This window comes from Marmota flaviventris, chromosome 6 (assembly GCF_047511675.1).
Source record: "Marmota flaviventris isolate mMarFla1 chromosome 6, mMarFla1.hap1, whole genome shotgun sequence".
NCBI lineage: Eukaryota > Metazoa > Chordata > Mammalia > Rodentia > Sciuridae > Marmota > Marmota flaviventris.
The window spans coordinates 120,824,185-120,832,512 of NC_092503.1; the positions used below are offsets into that span (position 1 = coordinate 120,824,185).

The 8,328-nt window shown below is 38.0% G+C and overlaps 2 pseudogenes; one reads left to right on the top strand and one right to left on the bottom strand.

Moving 5' to 3' along the window:
- Positions 1-1,458: 1,458 nt before the first annotated feature.
- LOC139706129 (prothymosin alpha-like) lies at positions 1,459-2,095 on the top strand (annotated as a pseudogene).
- Positions 2,096-6,265: 4,170 nt separating this feature from the next.
- On the bottom strand, positions 6,266-6,997 carry LOC114099318 (protein cornichon homolog 4 pseudogene; annotated as a pseudogene).
- Between the last annotated feature and the right edge of the window lie 1,331 nt (positions 6,998-8,328).

Here is an 8,328-nt window from a genome sequence, read left to right on the forward strand (position 1 = left end):
AATATTTTTTTTAAAAAAAGGAGGGCATGTCCAGAACCATTTGGAAACTCCCTCCCAGAGAGGAAGGAACGACAAGATCCAGCAAGAGGGTGCACCATGGATGCCAGATCACTCTTGGGCCAATGGAAAGGCCACCCAGGCAGTATCACCCGGTTTCCTCGGCTTCTGCTGCCCCCTTGTGGCTAGAATGTGGCAGAGAGAAAGGCAATTTCCAGAAGGAAGACAGAGAAGGTATGAAGGTGCAGACAAGAAATCTTAAAACTGTGGTGCTAGGGTTGTGACTCAGGGGTAGTGAGCTTACCTAGCATGTGCGAGGCATTAGGTTCAATCCTCAGCACCACATTAAAAAAAGCATGTGAATAAAATCAAGTTTTAAAAAAAGTAATCTTAAAAATGTGGAAGGGATTAAAGGAAACAAGACATAAATAAAATGCCAGATGCTGTAGGATTCCAAATATGTGAAGTTAAAGAATAGACAGATGGAAGCTGTGGTGACAGAGTCAGATGAGGAGCTCTCTGGCAGGCCGAGGAGGTAGTTAAGACAAGAAGAGGTATCAGGGTGCTTCCTGGGGTGAGGGAAGATTTCATATCTTAATTTGGGGTGCTTCTTCAGGTATACACACATGGAAACTGTGTAACTGGAAACTAAAGATCAGTGCATTTAAGAAAAAGAAAAAGCTGATCATAATGGCACACACATATAAATCCAGCAGCTCAAGAGGCTGAGACAAGAGGATTACAAATTGGAGGCCAGACTCAGCAATTTAGCAAGGATCTAGACAACTGAGTAAGACTCTGTCTCAAAATAAAAAATATAAATGGCTGGGAATGTGCCTCCGTGATTAAGCACCCCTTGGTTTCATCCCTACTAGAAAAATATTTCTACCTACCTAAAAACATTGTGTAAGGTGAATAGTTTTTTTCTCTTCTCTTCTCTCTCTCTCTCTCTCTCTCTCTCTCTATATATATATATATATATATATATATATATATATATATATATATATTTGAAGTAGAGATTGAACCCACGGGTGCTTAATCACAGAGGCACATTCCCAGTGATTTTATATATATATATATATATATATATATATATATATATATATATATATATATATATAAATAAAGTGTTTTGGGGACAGGATAAGAGAAAAAAAGCTATTCACCTTACACAAAGTTTTTAGGCAGGTAAAACTTATGTATGGTAAAAGTAACCCTGGAAAATCCTTTTAACACACATTAAGCATACATAAGCTTTTTCAGCTTACAGTTTTAGTCTTCATTATTTGATTGATGTCCAAATTTCCTCTGGAATATAAATTTCATGGTGGTGTGCATGTGTTCCCAAAGCCTGGGATTACTGAGCCTGTCATATCCTGGCTATTTAATAAATATTTGTTCAGTGAATATAACTGATCACATGGATTGCCCTGATGCTTTGGGGTGACTCAGCTCATCATGGGGGAGCATATGCTGGAGCAAAACCTCTCATCTCGACTGGCTGCTCTGAAAAGCCATCTTTGCATTGTTCCTGGGTACAGCTCCCCACTGCCACAACACTTCCACTCGCCTCCTCTGCAGCCACGGACTCCGGCAGCTTTATCGCCACAGTCCCTGCACTCTAGTTTCCTTTTTAACCCACTGTATGGGATCACTGGCACGCTCCACCATGTCAGACGTGGCCTGTGGACACTAGCTCTGAAATCACCACCAAGTACTTAAAGGAGAAGAAGGAAATTGTGGAGGAGGCAGAGAATGGAAGAGACCCCCTGCTAATGGGAATGTTAAAGAGGAAAATGGGGAGCAGGAGGCTGACAATGAGGTAGATGAAGAAGAGGAAGAGGGTGGTGAGGAAAAGAAGGAGGAGGAAGGTGATGGTGAGGAAGAGGATGCAGATGAAGATGAGGAGGCTGAGGCAGCTACGGGAAAACGGGCAGCTAATGATGATGAGGATGATATTGATACCAAGAAGAAGACCGATGAGGAAGACTAGACAGCAAAAAAGGAAAAGTTAAACTAAAAATAAAAGGCCACCGTGACCTATTCACCCTCCACTTCCCGTCTCAGAATCTAAACGTGGTCACCTTCCAGTAGAGAGGCCTGCCCACCCGCTGGCCCACCTCGAGCAGTGCCACCAGCAGATGACATGGGCTCTTCACCACCCAATGAAAATTACAACGTGAATTTGCAACAGGGGAGGAAAACAGAACCAATACTTCCAAGGCCCTGCTTTTTTTCTTAAAAGTACTTTGAAAAAGGAAAACTTGTTTATATGTTTTATTTGCATTTTATAATTTTGTTAGGGATCAGCCATTTTTAATGATCTCGGATGACCAAACCAGCCTTTGGAGCATTCTCTGTCCTAATTCTGACTTTACTTGTGATGTGACCATGTTCATTATCATCTCAAAGGAGAAAAAAAATTGTAAAAAAAAAAAAAAAAGCAAAAACAACAACAGCAAAAAAAAAAAATAAAAAAATCTTATTCTGAGCATTCCAGTAACTTTTTTGTGTGTATGTACTTTAGCTGTACTATAAGTAGTTGGTTTTATATGAGCTGGTCCACTTTTAAAAAGATTTATTTCTATTTTGTATGGATGAAATCATGTTATCTGCATACCATCTTTTCTGTTTCAAAAAAAGTGTGCCTGTAGCTCCTTCAAAAATAATATAGTTCATAAATGTACAGGCTAAATGGAAGGAAGGATATGACAAGTAATATTCTTCTGTTTTTTTTTAATACTTTATATGGTAAAAATACTATCTTGTTCAAATACAAAATTATATACTGCTATGATCATGGTTCTCAGGATGATGTAAGTAGTCACTATCTCCACAATTTTTCACTGTAGTGTATCTTTTTTTTAATTAGGTACATATGACAGCAAAATTAATTTTGATTCATTATACACATTGCAGGACAAATTTTCATTTCTCTGCTGTACACTATGTAGCCTCACACCCTATGTGCAGTCTTACATGTACCTAGGGTAATGATTTCCATCTCATTCCACCATCTTTCCTGCCCACATGGCCTTTCTCCACCCTCCCTCCCCTTTACCCAATCAAATTTCCTCCATTTTCCCCATGCCTCTCCCTCCCCATTTTGGACCAGAATCCACTTATCAGAGAGAACATTCGGCGTTTCGATTTTTGGAATTGGCTTATTTCGCTTATCATGATATTGTTCAACTCCATCCATTTACCTGCAAATGCCATGATTTTATTCTCTTCTAATGCTGAGTAATAGTCTTTTATGTGTATATACCATAGTTTATTCATCCATTCATCTACTGAAGGACATCTAGGTTGCTTCCACAATTGAACTATTGTGAATTGAGCTGCTATGAACATGATGTGGCTGTGTTACTACATCCTTTGGGTATAGACAAAGGATTGGGTCAAATGGTGGTTTCATCCCAAGTTTTCTAAGTAATCTCCATACTGCTTTCCATATTGATTGCACCATTTTTTTTAATTTAATTGATTTTATTTTTTAAATACACAACAGTGGAATGCATTACAATTCTTATTACACATATAGATCACACTTTTTCAAATCTTTGTATATAAAGTATGTTCATGCCAATTCATGTCTTTACATATGTACTTTGTTTTTTTTTTTTTTGCATTGCAATTCTTATTACACATATATACCACAATTTTAATATCTCTGTTTGTATATAAAGTAGATTGATACCCAATTCATGTCTTCATACATGTACTTTGGATAATGATGTCCATCACATTCCACCATCCTTGCTAATCCCCAGCCTCCTCTATTTCTCTCCCACACCTCTCCCCTATCTAGAATTCATCTGATCCTTCCATGCTCCCCCTTCCTACCCCACTACGAGTCAGCCTATTTATATCAGGGAAAACATTTGGCATTAGTTTTTTGGGGGGATTGGCTAACTTCACTTAACAATATCTTCTCCAACGCCATCCATTTACCTAAAAATGCCATGATTTATTCTCTTTTATTGCTGAGTAAAATTTCATTTAATTTTTATCCATTCATCCAATGAAGGGCATCTAGGTTGGCTCCACAGTTTAGCTATTGTGGAGTGGTTGTACCAATTTGCAGTCCCACCAGCAATGTATGAGTGTACCTTTCCCCCCCACATCCTCACCAACATTTATTATTGTCTGTTTCTTGATAACTGCCATTCTGACTGGTGTGAGATGAAATTTTAGAGTAGTTTTGATTCCCATTTCTCTAATTACTAGAAATGTTGAACATTTTTTATATATTTGTTGATTGAATGTATATCTTCTTCTGAAAAGTATCCATTCAGCTCCTTAGCCCATTTGTTGATTGGATTGTCTGGTTTGTTTGTTTTAATTTTTTGTAATTTAATTTTTGTAATTTAATTTTTTGTTCTTTATAAATCCTGGTGATTAGTGCTCTATCTGACTTGTGCATGGCAAAAATTTGCTCCAAAAACATAGGCTCTCTTCACCTCATTGATTGTTTCTTTTACTGAGAAGAAGCTTTTTAGTTTGAGTCCATCCCATTTATTAATTCTTGATTTTATTTCTTGTGCTTTAGGACTCTTTTTTAAGGAAATCAGGGCCTAATCTGACCTGATTAAGATTTGGGCCTACTTTTTTCTCTATTAGGCGCAGGGTCTCTGGACTAATTCCTAGGTTCTTGATCCACTTTGAGTTGAGTTTTGTGCATGGAGAGAGTTGGGGGTTTATTTTCATTTTGCTGCATATGGATTTCCAGTTCTCCCAGCACCATTTGTTGAAGAGGCTATCTATTCGGTACCATTGTCTAGTATAAGATAACTATATTTATTTGGGTTTGTCTCTGTGCCCTCTATTCTATACCATTGGTCTACATGTCTATATAGATGCTAATACCATGCTGTTTTTGATACTATAGCTTTGTAGTATAGTTTAAGGTCTGGTATTGTGATGCCTCCTGCTTCATTCTTCTTCATAAGGATTGCTTTGGCTATTCTGAGTCTCTTATTTTACCAAATAAATTTCATAATTGCCTTTTCTATTTCTATAAGGGATTACATTGGAATTTTAATTGGAATCACATTGAATCTGTATAGTGTTTTGGGTAGTGTGGCCATTTTGACAATATTAATTTTGCCTATCCAAGAGCATGGGAGATTTTTTTCATCTTCTAAGATCTCCTTCAATTTCATTTTTTAGTGTTCTGTAGTTTTCATTGTAGAGGTTTTTCACCTATTTGGATACGTTCATTCCCAAGGATTTTATATATTTTTTGAGGCCATTGCAAATGGGATAAGTTTCCTAATTTCTCTGTCAGAGTACATCATTGATGTACAGAAATGCATTTGATATATGGGTATTGATTTTATATCCTTCTACTTTGCTGAATTTATTCATTAATTCCACAAGTTTTCCGGGGGAAGTTTATTAGACCCTCTAAGTATAGAATCATGCCACCAACAAATAATAATTTGAGTTCTTTTTCTATTTGTATCCTTTTAATTTCCTTCATCTGTCTAATTGCTCTGGCCAGAGTTTTTCAAGGACTATATTGAATAGAAGTGGTGAAAGGGGGCATCCCTGTCTTGTTCCAGTTTTTAGAAACAATGCTTCCAAATTTTCGCCATTTAGAATGATGTTGGCCTAGGGTTTAGCATAGATAGCTTTTACAATGTTGAGGTATATTTCTACTGTTCCAAGTTTTTCTAGTGTTTTGAACATGAAAGGGTGCTGTATTTTGTCAAATGCTTTCTCTGTATCAATTGATAAAATCATATGATTCTTTAAGTCTATTGATGTGATCAATTATATTTATTGATTTCCATATGTTGAACCAACTCTGCATCCCTGGAAAGAACCCCACTTGATCATGGTGTACTACTTGTTTAATATGCTCTTGTATGCAGTTTGCCAGAATGTCATTGGGAATTATTGCCTCAATATTCATCAGGGATATTGGTCTGAAATTTTCTTTCCTTGATGTGTCTCAGCCTGGTTTTGGTATCAGGATGATACTGACTTTGTAGAGTGAGTTCAGAAGGACTACTTCCTATTCTATTTCATGGAATAATTTGAGGAGTATTTGGTATTAATTCTTCCTTGTAGGTCCTGTACAACTCAGCTGTGAATCTGCCTGGTCTCAGGATTTTATTTTTTTGATAGGCTTTTGATGCTGTCATCTAATTCCTTGCTTGAAATTGATATGTATAAATTGTGTATGTTCTATGACTCAGTTTGGGTTGATCATATGACACTGTAGTGTATATTAACTCCAACCACAGTTTCTCTGGCATCAGTCATTGATCACAGCTAAAATCATATTATAAAAATTCATGAGGAAATGAAGCAAGTGGAAACAAAGATTGGTCATGGGTTCTTTCATGTGTGACTTCAGTTGACCTTAATTTTGTAACCCCCCATGTTACCACTTGGCACCATAATGAGCGAATCTATATTCCAAGTACCAACAGGTAAGTTGAGAGGAAAGATGAAGCAGTTAAGTGAAACAAGCAAAACATGCTGAAAATGGTATGGCCAAGAAATTCTGAGCAACATGATCTAGCATTAATGTCATCACATTCTAAATCAGATGATATAATTCTGAAGTAGTGCCGCAGTCTGGCTGGGCACAAATCACGAGCCACTGAAGCAGGAACAAACTTTATTTTTAAACTGCAGGAAAACACTTCACACAGCTCCCGGGGAATCCTCCCGAACACGCCACGAGGCTTGTCCAGGAACCCCCAGCAGGAAATATCTCTCCCGGAAAATCCCTCCTCCTGCACTTCCCCAACCAATGGGAACTCTCGGGGAATCCCCGGAAATCCCCAGGAGAACTCCAAAATAGTGCGAGAACTCAAAAGTTGCGGCAGAGGCGGATAGTAATGCCTCGCCTGTCAATCAATACTGTTGGCAAAATGCCAGGGGCCATACAGACTCAGCCGTGGCTCTCAGCAAAGTAGACTGACAGGGAGATGAGGGTACAACAATTTTGGAGTGAAGAGATGAACACTATTGCTTCCATCCTCCTCCTTCTCCTTTCCTTATTGTAGGAGTTAACCATTTTACTAAATTGATTAATGCCTCAGTTACTCTTTCTCACATGCTCTGAGCAATTCAGCACCCTGCTTTAACAGGTACTAGGTTATTGTGGTTTAGATGATTCCATCAAAGTCCAGAAACCACATAAATCATTTGAATAAGGAAAACTTAATATAGACTTATTCATTCCTGAGGCCCTGGGTTTAATCCCTAGCACTGAAAAAGTAAAAAGAATTAACAATTAAAGGTGGTTTTCTACTAAAAGAAGTAAAAGAAGGCTCCAAAGAATGCAGAAATGGCATACAGAAAGCAGGTACTACCTCTTGGGATGAGGCAGAGTAGCAAAGGAAGGAAACAATGTACGATAGGGTCCCCAGTGAGACTGAGGTGCAGAACTCAATGGGGAAGATGGGACTATGGTCCACTGTAAGGTTGAAAGGTATCTGTAATGCTCCAACTAACCAGGTGTCCTCTTTCATAATACACTCCAGAACACTTCTGACACCAAATGTTTAGAGTTTTCCACACCAAGTTATTCTCCAACTCTCTGCACATATCTGGGTGTCCTATAATTCAATTAAGGAATGAGCAGAAACCCCACAGATTAAGTGCACCCCTTGGTCTTAAAAGTATGCCCACATGACTTACTGACAATCACAAGATGACTCCTCAATTTACTCACCTGTTTCTGAAATTCCTGTCACCGTAGGTAGAAAAACAGCCCACTATGGTGGCCCATGCCTGTAATCCCTGAGGCAGGAGTATCACAAGTTCCAAGCTTATGGTCAAAGCTTGCTGTAATTCATCTTGCATCTGAAAATTCTCTTTTTTATTTATGTTCACTCAAGTAATACTTCTCTTTTCTCAGTTGTAGTATTGACACAAAAGGGAAATGGAGAGAAAAGTCAAAGAGGGTAGCAGGAAGTGTGGATATGATCAAAGTACATTATATGCATGCATGGAATATATCAAAGTAAAACCCAATATTTTGTACGATGAATATGTACTAATAGCTTTTTTTTAAGGAGGGGGGGTCTATTGCCTTTTCTTTAATTCCCTGGATTAACATATCACAACATTCTCAATGGTACCAGAAATTTACCTTGTTATGGAATAAGAGGTATGTTTTATTCATCCGAAATAGGAAGCAGATAATATAGAATGTTGGACTCTTCTCTTAAAACTCCATCATTCATTGGAGTTTGGAACTGAAATATTCTCCAAAGGATCATCTGTTAAAAGCTTGGTCCCCAGCTGGTGGCCTTTTTAGGAGGTGGTAGAAACTTGAGGAGGTGGGGACTAGGAAACAGGAAG